Genomic DNA, 19,368 nt, shown 5'->3' with positions numbered 1-19,368 from the left:
AGAGGGGGCCCTCTCCAGTCATGCTGCAGTGATTCCCTATATAATCAACCATTTTTTTCCACAAAAGGGGGGTGGACCCCCAGGGCCCTTCCCCTGGATCCGCCTATGTTTAATGTGCAGTAAACTGAAAGGCCATATGTACAGTAGAAGGGGTGAACATGCGTCCCCGATTCCTATCCCCTACTCCCAGGCTAATATTTGGTTAAAGAAATTTTTAGAACATATCTATTCTTATCCTTCAAGACTTTTTTCTAATTCTATCACTTTTTGAAGCTTACATATTTGTTTGACTATTTTAAACATAGAGGGTTCAAAAGTAAGAGAATGTGATTTTACAAAATAGGTACTAAGTGTTACCTTATGCACTACAACCACTAAGTAGAATGCTTAACAGTACACTACTATTAGCTAGTTTAGCACATTGGTAAACAAAGCCATTCATTTCTCCGGTAATAACAGTAGTAATGGGACTATGTAAAGTCACTTCAAGATGAAATATGATCAAGTAATTAAACACAAATAATAATTCTACAACAGATAAATGCATTATAACACAATATCAACAAAACATTATAAGATCAAAAACCAAAATTAGTTTTAAGAAATTTCTTAGGTTGCTCCTTCCTGCAGTTCTCTGGTAATAGTATTATTAGTTCACATAAGAATGTACTTTGTTTCCGTTTCTCTGTTGCCTTTGTTTTATCTAAAAAAAAAAGTAAAGTACAACCTAATTGTGTTCTCTGTCTAAAACATAAAGATGTATCAATAACATGAACTTAACTAGAATAATACACCAATATTCATAAAAACAACAAAATTTTATTTTTAATCTGACTAAGGGATATGATCAAGTCCCCTCCTCTACACTCTTGGCAGTTGAAGATAGAATTTTCTATCAGTGTGGTTATGATTATTTTGGTCCCAGTTGTAACTTGTAACATTCAATTAAAATTAAGGGCCTTTAACATGTTTAATGAGCATGTGTGAATGTAGAGAAAATAATAAAGGATTGCCATGTGGTGATTGTGCATCATTCTGAACCCAACAAAAACATTATAAGACAACAATGAGTGACAATTTGAAAGTTCTTAATCAACGTAATTCCTGTATGTTACTTTCATACGCAAAATTAATGTTTGAATATCAATTTATCCTTCTGGTTCCTGCTTCAAGGAATGTATGGTATACTAGTGGACAAAATCATTTTTAAAACCTCAACACTTCAGAGAGTGCAAGTGTTGCAATTGGTCAATAATGTTACAAAAGAACAATTACTCCTATAATGCAATTATCATAGGGTAGCAGTGGTATTCTTTTTTCTTTTCATCGAAGACTATAGAGAAAAAATGGGTAGCAGTTTCTGTATCTAGATATTTCAGTGTTGCATAAAAATCAAAACCATATACATGGTCATGCCGCAAAAATGGATAGTGTGTTTTTTGTTGTTTGGATATACAAGTACCCGGCCATGGCCACTATGTGTTTTTGTTTTTATGTATTTCTATTTATCCACCTGATGAGTTAAGCCTTTTTCAAATGAATTTATAGTTCGTTCTTTCAAGTGTTGTACTTTTATGCCACTTTCTTAGGTACGGAGAGGTTTTGGATGCCGCTAACATGTTTAAGTGAAAGTTTAAGCGCTATAAAACCAGGTTCAAAACACCATTTTCTACACTTCAAATGCTTGTACCAGGTCAGAAATATGGCAGTTGTTGTCCATTCGTTTAATGTGTTTTTTTATTTGATTTTGCCATGTGATAAGGGACTTTCTGAATGAATTTTCCTCTGAGCTCTATACTTTTGTGATTTTACTTTTTAACCCCGCTACATTCTGTATGTATGTGTGTATCCCAAGTAGAAGCCAGTAATTCAGAGATTGTCGTTTGTTGATCCGATACATATTTTTTTCTTTGACTTTTTTGTACATGAATTAGGCCGTTGGTTTTCTTGTTAGAATTGATTTACATTTGTCATTTCGTGCTGTTGTATAGCTGATCGACTACAGGGTATGGAGTTTGCTCATTGTTGAAGGCAGTACAGTGATATAAAAATGCTGCTCAAAACATCGACTACATGTACTCTTTCACTTAAAGAAAAAAGAAAATTTAATGACCTTGAAGTGAAGATTTTTACACATATTTTCTATAATTTGTTAAATGTTATTTTGATTTTCTGGATTTTTCTACACCAAATTGGATAAGCTTTTTATAAGAAGTAATTGCAATCATGTGTCGTCCAATACAAATTCTAGTCAGAGTCGCTGTGTAGTTGAAATGGGCATAACATTGTAACCATTGTCAAGCGAAGATGATAAAGTGTAAGAAACAACAGACAAAAATTTTAAAACTATGCATGAATCGAATCATTGATAACAGAGTAATAAAAACTGTTAATAAATATAGGAAGATGTGGTAAACGTGACAATAAGACAACGCTTCATCCACGTCACAAGTTATAAAAGTAAATCATTATAAGTTAAGGTATGGTCTTCAACACAGAGCTTAGGCTCACACCGAACAGCAAGCTATAAAGGGCCGCCAAATAACTATTCAAACAATAAAACTGTCTTATCTATATAAACTAGATGATCCGCAGGGCGCAGCTTTACACGACCACAAAGGTCGAACCCTGAACAAATGGGCAAGTATGGACACAACATTTAAGCTTGGTACTGTCTGAATTTGGAATGTGGTCAAATATGTTACATACTAGTAATATCGGTTATGACACAAAATAAATGTGGTCTAAAAGCTTGTAAATCTATAGCTATTGCTCGTTACTGTCACTGTGCAAATTGAAGATTTCATCTGGAACCTTACAGTACAATTTCAGCGTGATTCATACACTCTAACACAAGTTATTGTCTGAAACTAGAAAAAATGCTTCTTTTTTGCCCTTTTTTGCCTCTAATTCCTTCATGATTGGGGCAATTAACCCCAAACTCAATTCCATCATTCCTTTTGTTACATGAAACATGTGGTACAATTTCAGAGAGATCCATACACTTACACACAAGTTATTGTTTGGAAACTAGAAAAAAAGGCTGGTTTTGGACCCCTTTTTGGCCCTTCATACTTATATTGTTGGCCCCATAACCCCTAAACAGAATCATAACCTTCTATTTGTGGTTTTTAACATTGTGGTAAAATTTCAAACCATTAGAAATATTCATACACAAGTTATTATCCTTAGACTAGAAAAATGATTGTTAAGGACCCTTTAGGGCCTCTTATTCCTAACCAGATGGCTTCGGTACAGTCTCTCGGAACACTTAGCAAAAGGTGATTGTAAGATAGAACAAGATGCTTCATTGCTCACATTTATATTTTTATTTACAATTGATGCATGAATTAATGCAACCGTTGTAATGTGTGCTTTAATTTCAGAGATACAAGTCAAGAACTGCATTTCTCCCTGTTGTCTATTCTATAAAACGCTTCCCGAAGTGGGGCGTCCGTTTGGCTGTGCGGGATGTATCAAGTTTGCAGTCACGTCCGGTCAGAAGGGGAACGTTAAATCCGATGCCTCGTGTAAAGAGAGTGCCACGCTCTTTGCACGTTAAGAACCCTTGCAACAACTCTTTGAGGGGTCCGTAGGTGGCCTGTTGCAAGGCAAAATTTCTGTCTCTATCCAATATACCCTCATTTGCCAGTGGCAGTCCAAATTTCCCCGACCATTATCCTCTATTATAACAACCTACCTATTGTATTTATTGTGAATTTGTTTTCGTCCTGAATATGCATGAAATATTTGCCACTGGACGTTAAGCAACCAACAATCAATCAATCAATCTATTCTTAGCCATGTCTGCCATGTTGGTTGGTTAGGAGGGTAATCGAACACATAACTATATACCAAAATGCAGATTTTGGCCAAGTTTTATTAAATTTGTCTCAGTTGTTTCAGGAGAAGACTTTTGTTAAAGAGTACGAAAACATTTTAAATTTGACTTTAAAGAGAAATAACTCCTTATGGGGTCAATTTATCATTTTGGTCAATTGACTTATTTGTAGATCTTACTTTGCTAAACATTATTGCTGTTTACAGTTCTATCTCTATCAATAATAATATTCAAGATAACAACTAAAATTTCAGGCCTCAAAGTTATTCAGGTACAAAAAAACAACAATTTACAGCTTGTTCGATCGTCTGAAAATTTCAGGACAGATAAATATGAACCTGAAAACCAATTGTTTCTTGTCAAATTTGATCTAAATGATTTGGATGCAGAGATATAAGCCAAAATCTAAATTTTTAGCAATGGCGGTCATCTGGGTTGGTTGTTCGGATCATTGGACATATTTTTAAACCAGATACCCCAATGTTGATTGTGGCCAAGTTTGCTTAAATTTTGGCTCAGAAGTTTCATCAGAGAAACTTTTTGTGAAAGTTAACGGACGACGGATGAAAGACGCCGGCCGACGGACGCCTAGTGATGAGAAAAGATGACTTGGCCCATTGGGCCAGGTGAGCTAAAAATCAGATCATTATTAAAAAAAATAAAAGAATAATTAAATTCCTACCAGATTCTTTTCTTGAGCTGCTCTGTTTTTTCCATTTCTTTTTTATTTAAAAACTATTTTCCTATGCTGATGTGTTTGTTTTTTTCCACAATCTTTATTAACTTTTGAAGTACTGTTTTGCTTGGTTTTATTCTTTGAGGAGGGTTGTTTTGTGGTTTTTTTTCTTTCCAGATGAGCATGATGTGTCATTTAAGGAGGTTGGTTTCCGTTTCCCTTGTGAGTTTGCATTTGTCTTTTTCTTTTCTTCTGGCATTTCCACCTAATACAAAAAAGAAAAAAGAACATATTTGTTTTACTTTTAGATGGACAAAATTTTCTATTTCATTTATTTTTTACGGAAGCCTTTTAGCGTCGTGCTTATTTACTTTTTACAATTTGATATAATAAATTATTAATTTGATATAACAAGTTATCTTTCTGATATAATAGATTATCAATATGAAGAGTTTATTTGATATAACAGGGTATAGATATAACAGATTCACGGGTGTCATTCGGTTTGTCGAGAGAAATGATCGTGAAAGAATAGAATATCTATTAACGGCGGTCAAGTATTGAGAGACGATCGTGAAAGATATTTATCGAGAATACATATGAAAGGTTAATACATATGCTAATTTGATTAATTACACAGACAAATTTACGACAAAATAAAACCGTCTGTCAAATGGTTCAACAGTATGGTCAATATGTGAGAATATCCAGTTTTAAAAGTACATAGTTATTACAAATCAACAAAAGACAGATTGCACTGACATAAACAATGTAAACAAACATGGATTTTTTGACAAATTCGACTAGAAAACCTACTTTAATACAAATAAGGGCATTCTATTTGAATTAATCAAATGGTTCTCATTGTCATTTTGTATAAACATACTCTGAAACTTGGTAAATAGAGAACTATTTACACAAAAATTTATTTTTCGGATCGTGAAAGATCTCGTACCGCATTTTTGAAGGTCGTGAAAAGAATCGTGAAAGATTTGATGCTACGAAGACGTTCAAATTATTCTTCAATTATATCTTAATTAATATTTGTTATTGGTATTGAGAAAAGCTATATAGGTCAACATCATCAATAGGTTTAAGCTTTTCAAAGTATCAATATTTTTAGAAAATGAAATGTAAAATAGTTGGTTGATTGTAGGATGAAGCTTTTTATTGTCATGTGAAGTACTCACTTATCACGAGATATAGGACATCCACATTTTTTATATTGGTTCCTATAAACTACATGTCCGTCAGACAGGATTAACCTGACCCCGAATTTGCCTTATTTCATGGATGAAGATTCATTGTTGTGGTCAAGTCCGTATCGCAGATTCGTTAAGCGTTAGGATAACTGACTGTTGTTATGATTTTGAGGTGTACATTTTCGACTTCTGTAAGGTTGCAAATTACATCGAACTCATTATCATGCATCTTTCAGCAATGTTTGTTTTATGTTGTTTAGCCTTTTGGATATATACCTGTATATATATATGCTATAACGCCATTATATTTCGTGTATGGTGTACATTTCTGTCTGCATGTTTCATATATGACCATGATGACGTCAATTGTATTTTATATATTGAATGATGTCTATGTCTGGCTGTCAGTCAGTGTTCGTATACTTTTGACCTTATGTTTCGCATTAATTGGCCAAGCATATCTTTTACATTTGTCCATTTCTAATGCATTGTAAGGATCAGAACACATTTATTTGGTCTAAGGAATATTTGTAGAGATATGTATGTCATGGTTCATCTGACCTTGAACTCTTTGTATGAACCATTGACAATTCTAATCTAAAAAAAAAGATGTGGTATGATTGCCAAAAGAGACAAATATCCTTAAGAGACCAAAATGACACAAAAATTAACAACTATATGTCACCGTACGGCCTTCGACAATGAGCAAAGCCCATACCGCATAGTCAGCTATAAAAATTCCCAACATGAAAATGTAAAACAATTAAAACGAGAAAACTTACGGCCTTATTTGCATAAAAAAATGAACGAAAACCAAATATGTAACACATAAACAAACAACAACCACTGAATTACAGGCTCCTGATGTTGGACAGGCACATACATTAATAATGTGGCGGGGTTAAACATGTAAGCGGGATCCCAACCCTCCCCTAACCTGAGATAGTAGTATATAACAGTTCAACATAAGAAGGAACTATAACATTCATTTGAAAAGGCTTAGCTCATCAGATGGACAAAAATACGTTAAGCGCATTAAGCGCATTTGACACTTCTAGTACACACCTGATATTATAGACGTTCCAAAAATTAACTATCAAAATAATCATATTAAGTAAAGCAGACGAGACATTACAGCATTTGCGCTCTGGTATTCTATAGTCTTGTCGTATATAATAGTTAAATCAATCCACATCTGTTAGGGTGCACATAAGAAGTACCGTAATAAAAACGCTTTAGAAGCGAACCTCCTGCTAGAGAAGGAAGATAAACACTAAGTAACAGATAACAGGTAATAGGTATAAAAAGGGGAGCCCTCGGTGCCTAAAACACGGAAGTGGAAAACGCGGAGAAATTTGTATATATCTCTGGAACCGCTAAAGATAGATTAATAACTAAAACGGATTTGAAAAGCTTATACAATATACTATCAGCTCAAAAAATGATTTAGGTATGCCTTTTCACCAAAAAGATGACCGGAATTAGTCTCTCTTAGCGTGACTGGCAATTCGTTTTGGAACCTTAAATCTTAATTTCTCGAATTTAAAACCTGGTCAAAATCTGTAAAATAGAGTTCTTAAAGATAGTTTTTATGTAAAATAATATGATATAAAGAAATATACAATGTATAATATGTATTTACATTACGTAAAAAGGTTTAAAAATTGACCGGGGGGAACTGACCAGAAGTCTTCCTTGTTTATAAAAGATGAAGTCAAATTTTCAACTTTGAACTAAAACTTACCAAAAAAATAAAAAGCCCGGTCAAAATCGTGAACATAATTTTTAAAAACAATTTAATTAAAAAATATATATATATAATCCGACACGAATAATCGATCTGATGCTTCTTAGACGAGAATTAAAACTAACGACCATATATCGCATTTATTTGAAATATGAAAATTGTTACCAGCAACATATTTATATGTTAGATATACGGTTCCCAGATGTTACGTTCACATACAAAATAAACAATACTTTAGATATTACTTGTATCAAATGTTTGTGAAATTTCTACTTACCGTGTCAGTATGTGGTGCAACCACAAGTGCTATCATAGCCACCGTCCCAGAAAGCAGTTTTTTTCGATATATTCTCCTCAATAAAAAAAACATCCGATTTTTAACACAAATTTAAAATTTTGAATACTTCTGTCCAAACATATGATGCGTTAATAATTGAATATTGCTTACAAATGGAGTGTTTCATACCACCCGTCTATTAAATGAAAGAAATGCAGTTAGGAGGCATGTTGTGCACCCAGTGTGATGTCACGTTTTGCGCACTGTGTGATGTGTTTGGTGATACGACTAGTTTAGGGTCAATAAACCCAGATAAACATATTAGTTCTGTTAATATGTAAGGGCGATATCTTTTGCGCCAAAAAGTAACCCATTTGCGCCACAACTTATTTGCGCCAATACCTCTTTTGCGCCACCTAATTTTTAAAACCGTAGGTATCATTTGCGCCATTAAAATAATCATCTAATTGCGCCAATTCTATTTATTTTTATTCATATGTAACAACTAAATGATTGACTAGGTACCATCAGCAAACAATTCTCTTACATTGTACACAGAAATTTTAAATAAGCCTCGCATCCTAATAAAATCATCCCTCTTTCTGGATCGTTACACAATACAAAGTCATCATCTTTGTTTGTAACAACACAAATATCATTCAATTTTGTGTGAAATTCTTCTTGATTTTTAGATTGAGCAGGATGCAGTTTTCTTCTCTTTATATACATTGACTAACGCACATATTTTTAATCTTTCTTTTCTAAATTTTCTTCTTCAATTTTATAGAGCCTTGAATTTATTTTTTTTGAAGGTCGACATGACAACATATCGGTTGCTTTTCTTTTGCAAGAAGTTCTCACAATTTGACGTTCTAATTTCTGGACACTGATCATGCTGATTATGAAAAAATATCTTTCTTTTTACAAATGAAAATATGGTATTTTATACTGCCAACATATGCTATGAAATTTTAATAAAGCGAAAATGTATTTTATACTCATGATAGTTGACTTGTATTTGTATTCTAATTTGAAGAAAAAATGTTTTATAGTCCCTCAAAACTAGAGTGGCTCTTGTTGTTAACTTGTGTTTTAAAAAGCTGTATATCATATGTACATGTAACAAGTCACGGTGGTGAGAGTATTTTTTTTTGTCTTGGCTTGTTTTTGATATAGGTAAAACGTGTACAGGTATGATATAGGTAAAAGATATTAACAGGTAAATGTGGCGCAATTTCATTTCATTTATTGGCGCAATTAATACTATCAAAATAAAAGAGAGTGGCGCAATTAATACCTTTTCAAAACTGCAATTGGCGCAAATTGATTCTGCCCATATGTAAACGGGCATGCATTTCCCATCGTTATTAAAATAATTATATGTATCGCTTCCTCATCTCCTTTCCATAATTTACAGATCGGACGGTTATCAAATCCCTACCAGTTCTTACGACATAAACAAAATTTTCGAATATCATTTATACACATAACGTTGAGGTTTTCCGTTGAATAAACGAATCAAAATCTGACTTATATGACAATAGAAGAGAAATGAAATTCTTTAATTGATATAAAGAAACTTGAAAATATAAATAAAACATGCTCGTATAAGTGTCATGCATGCACGGTGAACGTATAATAAACAACAAATTCTTGATCTTTAGTCTATATATATATTCAAAACTAATTAATTTACTCACAAGTAAATAATGGTTTGGACACAAGTAAAACATATTTATATATATTCCATAAAAAAATAATATCACATGTCTTCAAAAATTGGGGCGAGCGAGCGAACGATTTGAATTTTTTTAATATAATAAAAAATAATTTTGCAAATTTTGGAAGCGAAGTTTAAAAAGTTAAGGCGAGCGATTACTTTTGTTTAAAAAAATACTTTTGCTATCAGACATTCGGCTACATGTAGTCCCGTTATAATATTTGACATTAATAAACATCAATAAAATGTAATCTCTTTACAAAGTGTGCATAAATTATTTAGATTCGTGTGGAATAACAGTTGTCCCCAAGTTACAACCCGACAATTGGTGACACGCAATCATTTAGCTGTTCTGTCCGAAAAAACAGTCCATTAAAAACTGAAAGCAAATTAATAATTCGTACAACCCTTAAAAATATCAATAGCAGTTTGCATTAAAACAAAAAAAACTAAAATTAACCTAACAATTTCAAAAAACTTTTTACACCCATGGTTAGACTATGTACATCAAAGTCGCATATTGACATGTCGTAAATTATAAAATCTAAGCGTCATGCTGAGTGATATCTTGAGGCTTGGCCACTGGATTTGGTGTTATGAATAATTGAAATATAAGACTTTAACATGTTTAATCAGTTGTGTAATTCGATCATTCACAAGAATTTAGAGAATTTACGATATGGTTTTGTGGAAAATTGAAAGAACCCACTTGGTAAAAAAAATGAAAACTCTGAAACTCTGAAGATAGCATTAAATATACGACGTTTAAAGGAATCGTCGAAACTTACACATGTAGAGGTATGTAAACACACGTAGCTTTATAATATATACATGTAGTCAAACAAATGTGAAGAAACAATTTAAATAGATGGGTAAATTATTTAATGACGAAAGGAGTCAAGCTCCGAAGGGTCAATGATGCCGTTCTCCATATTAAACATAATCGTTATTAAAATGATTACGACATTTGTGTTATTGTCTTATTATGACACGAGAACTTATTTATCAATCTAATGATTTTGAAAAGAGAAGGAAAAGTTCAAAGAAAAAATTATTGGAGAAGGCAAAATCACTAGCTTAGAATCTCAGACCTGGAACTTACGATAGATAAAAATAACAGTCCAAGCTTGGACATTCAGAATGTTTTACTTATATAAATAGTAAAGTAATATTTTCATTTTTCCGTGAATTTCGTTTGATTACCATGACAACATTGCACTGATCGCTGAAACTGTTTAATAGTTAATACTAGTACATGTTTTAATTAATGAGGGGGGATAGGAGGGGTCTTGATCCCGAAATACCGGGCTTAAAAACACGAAATCCCGAGGTCCCGAATTTAAACAAAGTAAATCCCGACATCTCAAAATACAAAAAAATAAATAATCCCGGATCCCGAAAGGGTCAATCCCGAAGTCCCGAGCTTAAAAAGAATGTAGGACAGAAAGTCACAAGACAAAAAGTCACAGATTTATAGTCACGGACAAAAAGTCACAAATATTTTTTTTAGATTATTTTCTTTGAACTAAAATTGCTTATCTAAAAAAAATATGTATTTTTCTTGAACTATTGTCAAATAAACCAACTTTGTAGACAAAATTTATTGCAAAAATTATTAAAGATAATCAAATAATTTCTAACAAAACAAAAGTCAAAGTGGCTTGGTACTTAAATGGCTTCATGGTGCCCAGAAATATACCCTTTCCGTGCTAAAAATTTAATAAATCTGCATTTTACAAGTATAATGACAATTTTGCTTAACTTCAATATGAATATATGTAACAAAAAGTAAATATTTCAAGATATATCTCTTATATATTAAAAAAAGTGTCAACAAATTATTTGTGAATTTTTGTCTTGTGACATTTTGTCCTATCAAATTTGTGACTTAATGTCCTGTGACTTTTTGTCCTGTGACTTAATGTCCTGTGACTTTTTGTCCTGTGACTTTCTGTCCATTTACCCTTAAAACACCCTATCCCGGAGTCCTGATAAAGGTCCTACCCCCCCCCCCCCCCCCGTCATCAATTTAACTTTTAGTATCTTAATACTGTCTTAGTGACTAAGAGTGTAATAAAAGGCACTTAGAATGATTAACAGCCCTTAAAAGACATTTCAGTTGCTTACGGATCAACTTAAGCATTTACGAGCGTAACACGATTCTTTCTTAACACATATAAAAAAAAGAAGGTGTGGTATGATTGCCAATGAGACAACAGCCACAAAAAGACCAATATGACACAAACATTAACAACTGTAGGTCACTGTAAGGCCTTCAACAATGAGCAAAGCCCATACCGCATAGTCAGCTATAAAAGCCCCCGATAAGACAATGTAAAACAATCCAAACGAGAAAACTAACGGCCTTATTTATGTAAAAAAATAACGACAAACAAATATGTAACACATAAACAAACGACAACCACTGAATTACACGTTTGTATAGAAAATACTCATAGTAAGTATTAAGTCCATATCGTATATTTGCAAAATCGAGAAGATTAAATACGGTTGATATTTTTAATCATTTGACAAACTTAATATAAGTAATGATAATGATCATATAAAAGAAAAGCTTACCTAGGCATCATTGATTAGGAAGATATTTTTACTACGTAAAATTTACTTGTATAGTTATTCTATTAGTTGTGGCAGGGGTTCCAGCAGGCGTATGCTCTTTTCAATGGTTTGATTTTAGATATAAAACAAAATCAATAAACAAATTTTCTTTTCGAGAATTTTTTATGGCTACTATATTTACTTGTTTACATTGAATTTTTGTTATAACCTCCTTGTGCATATTATATTATAATTACGTATCATGATTTTTTTTTCTAATATCCCAAATAAGACTGTATTTAAATTAAATTTGAACTTTTGATTAATACATCAATTAATTTTTTTATTCCCAAACAGCAAATACTTTTGGGCATGTTTATAAACTGGAAACAGATGTCGTTATTCATGTGGCGATTCACAAATGACCACGGGGGATTTCGTGTTAATTTACATTGGTATGTAGATAAGACTAGCTTCGGTTAACAACAGGAGAAGGCGGCATCGCAGATACCCCACAAAGGAGTTAGCACGTACTAGAAAAACTAAGTCGAAACCTTTAATTTTCCTAAAGAAATCAGGGGGATGCGAATGTGCCAGCGTTTCGTTGAAGTTCCTGTCAATATAATACTTCCATTCTTTGATTTAGTAATTAATAGAATTATTAAAAATGACCAAAAAATGTCGTGAATTTTTCTTACTTATTCTTCTAAATCAATGATCCTGGTTAAATTAAGAAAGAATGTAACGGCTCAGTGCATTAGACCATGAAAACAGAGTTTTAAACAAGAGGAAATATCCTAACCCTCAAGTACTGCCGCCCCCTCGCGCATGTCTTTGTGTATGTCTTAAGAGCTGCTGGATATTTACCTTTTCCAGTTTATACTCTTTAGATAAATTCTCTCAAAAATAAGTTTATTTTGTCTTATTTCTTATGCAGAAAAAAATACTGCAATCTGATTGGTTGACTACCCCGGTGTAAATAACACCCCACCCTGGTTCACCCGGGATAAATAAAATTTTGCCAATTTTAAAAATAAAATGAGATTTTGCCAAAAAAATTTGAAATATAAAATTTTGCCAAAATAAAGAAGAAAAAAAAAAAGAAAAGAAAGAAAATTAATGATAATAAGAAAATGCTAAAAAAATTTTTTTTTTTTTTTTTTTTTTTTTTTGTAAACTTAAAAGAACACAAAAATTTTCTGAATTTTTCCAAAAATAAAGTAAAAAAGTATTTGACAATGTGCAGCAGCATGGACATTGAAAAAATATTACGCTGGAAACTTTTCATAACCATTTTTACAATTTTACATCCTGATTTCAAAATGAGTAAAGGAATTGTTCATAAGAAATAAATTCGTTTTCTTGGTGTAATCAGGGGTGTACGGAATTTTACAGCGTTGTTGAAAATTCATACACCCATTCGGCTGCGCCTCAGGGTGTATGAATTTTTAACAACGGTGTAAAATTTTGTACACCCCTGATTACACAAAGATAACTAATAATATACATACATGTATATAAGAAATTGTATATTTATCAGTGCGTTTTAAAATGATCGCTGATTCCTCTTCATATTGATACTAATCACTAAAACTCTGGTTTTCTGAGTACATATATTTCCCTCTGGACTTGGCAATACTTGCCAACCCTGTTCAATATATTGTTACATTTACATAAGATGTCAGTCAATTTGGACACACATCTATTTGTTGAGAACATTATTTTTTTAGCCAGATCTCTCCGCCACAGTTGTTCTCTTCTAAGGTTTATGATGACTGATGAGTGTAATTATAACTAACTGGCATGATGAGCCAGATATTTGATATGCTTTTTCACAAGGTAACATAAGTTAGAAGATATGAATAGCATGCCTGGACACCATGTTTGCTCTTATTACGCAATGCCTTCTGCTCGAATTGGCGGAAAGACAGCAAATGCCAATTTTCGTGTTTTAAGTTTTACATGGACAAGGATCAAACCATAACCTGCTGCTTTCAATTTCCTTTTTTAATTTTACTTGTCTTATGACAAGAACACTTTCACTTGAAACACACCATTTTTATCGAGCCAGTAACTTTTGTCCCAGAAAGCTTGACATATGGATAAAGTAATCTGGCTTCGGCGGTAGCGGTTTGATAAAACGTATTAAAAACTTAATATTTCAGAAGGTAGTAAGTACCCTTTATACTTTATATTTAGATACCTTATATTATAAAGTGTTCATCTGTCAGTCTCAGATATCTATTGTCCTTGACCTTGTTTTCATATTTCGTTGACTACTTGAAAAAAGTTAACTTGCGACTTAATGTGCACCTCTTATAATGCTCCACTTAACGCACGTTATTTTTTTTTCGAGTCTGTGTGTCTGTTTGTTCGTCCGTTCGTCCGCCGCCTGTCCCGCTTCAGTTTTTGGTCAAGGTAGCTAAGTTTTTTGATGAAGTTGAAGTCAACTTGAAACGTAATGCATATGTTCCCTAGTGATTATGATATGATCTATGCCAAAGAAGTGTTTTAACCCAATTTCAAGATCAACTGAACATCAAAAATAATAATGTGGGTGGGGCATCCGTGTACTTACTATGGACGCATTCTTGTAAGTAATATAATTTTATGAATATAACTAAAGGATAACTTTATTTGGTTTATGCGTACATTGAATGTCCACATGCCCGCCACACCGTTTTCACTACACCTCTACGTCATCTACGTTATTTCATAGATCAGTGAATATGGTTAATTTTTCGCGGTCAAGTCTATTTCTCAGAAACTATGAGCAATGGATCTACAATATTTCGTGTATGCAATGATTGAAAGGTGTACATGTCTAATTGGCTGATGTTATCTGATCTTGACCTCTTTTCATGGTTATGTGGTTAAAGTTAAGTGTTGTTTGCTTGTTTTTCTAGTACAATATGCAACAGGTCAACGTTTTTTGATGTATGACATATTTGATGATGTAAATGTCAGTCTGGTATGTTTTATTTGACCTTTGTTTACGATCAATTTCTCAGTTTGAAGATTTTGATGAATTTTAGTTTTGTTGTTTTTTTTTCTAATTCTACAAGCAAACCTGCAAACGATCAACTATACTATTTGGTGTTTGTAATGATTGTAAGGTTTATATGTCGGTCTGGAAAGTTAATCGATGACCATTCTGATGATTCATTGACCAATCTTAAGTTTTCCCGGTTAAGTTTTTTCTTTGATACTATATGCAATAGGTCAACTAGACATGTATTGACATGTTCGACTGGCAGGGTTCATCTGACATTGACCTCATTTTCAAGATTCATTTTAGGTTGGTCTTGAGATTTGCAATAGGTCGATCCACTATATTTAAAGCATATTTGGTGTATGGAATGATTGTAAGGCGTACATGTATTTCCAGTTTGGATTATTCGACATTAGCCTGAGTTTCTTTGATCATGTTAAGTTTATGTGATAGTTGCAGTGAAACTTTATAGTTAGGACTATATCGACCTGATACCGAGATATTTCATTGTAGGCACTCTTTTTAATGGATGATTGTTTTAAATTGTCCATCTATTGTATCCTTCATCTGTCAACACTGAGTCTTGTCGATCTAAGTTTGGTTGTGGTATGTGTGTTTGACTCCCCATCTTTATTGACTAGGACTGCTAGTTTTCCTGTCAACATTTTGTGGTCCTCTTCTCGGTACCCCATTTCCCCCTCCAATGTTAAAACAGCTGCCCTGGCATTTGCAAAATGTAATAGTGATAAAAGTAGTGTTAGACACCAATAATTGATCAAACAACAATTCTTGATAAATCATATGTAACGACCAAAATACATAGACCTATAGAATGTACCGCGAGATATACTAATCTGTTCATTTCCTTTTTCCAAAAAAAATGAATAAAATGAATCATTTTTTTCTTCAGAAACCGAGATAAGCTGAAGTTGAAGTCGGAGATGATAATCATTATAGTTCAGGTATTTCACATCCAATATTTTTTGGTAATACTCCTTGTAAAGCACAAAAATGTCAGTATTCTACTCTGAAACTCACAAAAACTTTAAATAGACTTATTAATCTTCTTTTTTATATTATTAAGAAGTGATATAGTTACGATACTGTTGTCAGGTCATTAAAGATTGCATATTTTGGCGTCATTATTGATTCACGTATAGGGTCTTTGCATCGAAACTAAACACATATTTAAAAAAAAAACAGTTGCTGGTTTGACATGTGTGATGTTTTTCTTATATATGTTATGATTATATGATACTAAACCCCTCACGGGAAGGATTTTGCCTGATATTCATATGATGAAGACATAATCTTTTAATCAGTTTAATTGAGGTCTGGAGCTGGCATGTCAGTTAACTGCTAGTATAGTCGGATGTTATTTATGTATTATAGTCATTTTGTTTATTTTGCTTTGGTTGCATCTTCTGACTTCAGACTCGAACTCCTCTTGAACTGAATTTTAATGTGCGCATTGTTATGGGTTTACTTTTCTGCATTGGCTATATGTATAGGGGGAGGATATCATATACATGTTTAATCCCGCAGCATTCATGCGCCTGTCCCAAGGCAGGAGCCTCTTGGTTTTATACGTCTAGTATTATTTTTATACGACCGCAAAAATTTGGTCGCATATTGGTATCACGTTGGAGTCGTCGTCTGCGTCGTCGTCGTCCGAAGACATTTGGTTTTCGCACTCTAACTTTAGTAAACGTAACTAGAAATCTATGAAATTTAAACACAAGGTTTAAAACCATAAAAGGAAGGTTGAGATTGATTTTGGGAGTTTTGGTCTCAACAGTTTAGGAATTAGAGGGTCAAAAAGGGCCCAAATAAGCATTTTTTTGGTTTTCGCACTATGACTTTATTATAAGTAAATAGAAATCTATGAAATTTTGACTCAAGGTTAATGACCACAAAAGGAAGGTTGGGATTGATTTTAAGGAGTTTAGAAATTAGGGGCCAAAAAAGGCCCAAATATGTATTATTCTTGGTTTTCGCACAATAACTTTAGTATAAGTAAATACAAATCAATGAAATTTAAACACAAGGTTTGTTAACACAGGTTGGGATTGATTTTGGGAGTTGAGGTCGGAACAGTTTAGTAATTAGGGGCCAAAAAGGGCACAAAATAAGCATTTTTCTTGGTTTTCGCACAATAACTTTAGAGTAAGTAAATAGAAATCTATGAAATTTAAACACAAGGTTTATGACCATAAAAGGAAGGTTGGGTTGATTTGGGGAGTTTTGGTCCCAACAGTTTAGGAACAAGGGTCCCAAAGGGTTCAAAATAAAATTTGTTTGATTTCATCAAAACATGATTAATTGGGGTTCTCTGATATGCCGAATCTAACTATGTATGTAATTCTGAATTTTTCGTCCCTTTTTCAAATTGGTCTACATTTAGGTCCAAAATGTCCATAAATAAACTAAGTTTGATTTTAACAAAAAATGATTTTTGGGGTTCTTTGAAATGCTGAATCTAAACATGGACATGTACTTATAATTTTGATAATTGGCCCGGTTTTCAAGTTGGTCACAATCGGGGTCCAAAATTAAACTTTGTTTAATTTTTAAAAAAATTGAATACTTGAGGTTCTTTGATATGCTGAATCTTAACATGTTCATGTACTTAGATTTTTGATTATTGATTATTTGGTTTTCAAGTTGGTCCAAATCGGGGTCCGAAATTAAACTTTGCTTGATTTAAAAAAAAAATTGAATACTTGAGGTTCTTTGATATGCTGAATCTAAACATACATTTAGATTTTCGATTATGGGTCCAGTTTTAAAGTTGGTCCAAATTGGGGTTTAAAATTAAATTTTGTTTGATTTCAACAAAAATTGTATGTATGGGGCTCTTTGATATATGCTTAATCTAACCATGTTTTTAGATTTTTTATGCTTAGGCCGGGTTATCAAATTGGTCCACATTGAAGTCTAAATGTTCCACAATTGAACTTCATTTGATTTCATCAAAAATTGAATTCTTGGGGTTTTTGATATGCTGAATCTAACGATGTATTTAGATTTTGGATATTGGACCAAAATAGGTAATGTCCAATTTAGAATCTTAAGTTTTTAAGTTTAAGTTCTTATACCACATTCATTGTGTGTTAGAAACCTGTGCTGTGTCAACTATTTAATCACAATCCAAATTCAGAGCTGTATCAAGCTTGAATGTTGTGTCCATACTTGTCCCAGTGTTCAGGGTTCGAACTCTGTGGTCGTATTAAGAATGCGGTTAATTTTAGTTTCTTGTGTATAATTTGAAGTTTAGTATGGCGTACATTGTCACTGAACTAGTATATTTGTTTAGGGGCCAGCTGAAGGACGCCTCCGGGTGCGTGAATTTTTCGCTGCATTGACGACCTCTTGTTGACCTTCTGCTGTTGTCTGCTCTATGATCGGGTTGTTGTTTCTTTGCCACATTCCCCATTTTCAATCTCAATTGTATGTATATTTCTTTTCCAGGTGTCAGTGGCAGTTTAGAATACAATAACTTGACCGTTTATTTGGAAACAATAAGTAAAAAGACCATGACATTAGCTATAGCAAAACTTGGCAAGCTGACCAACCAACTGTGCAACAGGAAAATGTTAGATTCATCTCTTCAGCTGAACAAGAATGATGTTCTTGAAATATTTAAAATTATTTGATATCCAAATTTAAAGGACATGTGAAAATGATAAAATAGTATTATCCGATGAGATTGTCAATTGTTAATTCATTACAAATTATTTAGATAAAAGAAAAAAATATAAATTGGACACCCTGAATAACTTTTATATTGTGTTGTTTGAATAATTACAAGACAGACTGTCAACGTGTAAATGTAGTGTACAAACGAAATATGATCAGCTGGATGATTCATAACCCGCATCAACGAAATAGGAGGGTGAGGCAATACACTGAAGGAGTCATACTCTGCAACCGCATAATAGGAGGGTCTATCAATACGCTTGGGGAGATTCGTAGACTGTAGCATTGATAGAGGATAGGAGAATAAAAAATGAAGTGAACAAGTTGAGTTTATTAACTATTATTGCATTAAATTTTATATTGTTGGAAGGAATTTCTTCCAAGAAGGAACATTAAATGAAGAGAACTTTCTGTGTTTAACAAATGGGGAAAAAATTAAATATATTACAAGTTTCTATATTTGTTTGAATGATTTGATATTACTTGGAAGAAATTTCTTCCAACTTCATAGAGGACGAAAATTATCACAAGTTAAGTTTATTAGCTAAAATTGCCTACTTTATTAGAAATGATTTTCCTAATTAGTTGGAAGAAATTTCTTCCAAGAAGGAACATAAATGAAGTGAACTATCTGTGTATCAAATGTTTCTACATT

The 19,368-nt window shown here is 32.8% G+C and overlaps 2 long non-coding RNA genes across 2 annotated transcripts; one reads left to right on the top strand and one right to left on the bottom strand.

Annotated features, from left to right (window-relative positions):
* Positions 1–581: 581 nt before the first annotated feature.
* On the bottom strand, positions 582–7,977 carry LOC134697267 (uncharacterized). Its single transcript, XR_010103090.1, has 3 exons — positions 7,744–7,977; positions 4,524–4,782; positions 582–703 (listed from the first exon to the last, which is right to left on the bottom strand). It is a non-coding gene; the product is annotated as an uncharacterized LOC134697267 (long non-coding RNA).
* A 2,138-nt stretch (positions 7,978–10,115) lies between these two features.
* LOC134697266 (uncharacterized) lies at positions 10,116–19,009 on the top strand. Its single transcript, XR_010103089.1, has 3 exons — positions 10,116–10,261; positions 15,925–15,976; positions 18,486–19,009. It is a non-coding gene; the product is annotated as an uncharacterized LOC134697266 (long non-coding RNA).
* The last annotated feature ends 359 nt before the right edge of the window (positions 19,010–19,368 follow it).

The sequence above is a fragment of the Mytilus trossulus genome, chromosome 14 (assembly GCF_036588685.1).
Source record: "Mytilus trossulus isolate FHL-02 chromosome 14, PNRI_Mtr1.1.1.hap1, whole genome shotgun sequence".
Taxonomy (NCBI): domain Eukaryota; kingdom Metazoa; phylum Mollusca; class Bivalvia; order Mytilida; family Mytilidae; genus Mytilus; species Mytilus trossulus.
The sequence above is the reverse complement of the archived record's forward strand: the minus strand, read 5'-3'. Positions and strand labels throughout refer to the sequence as shown.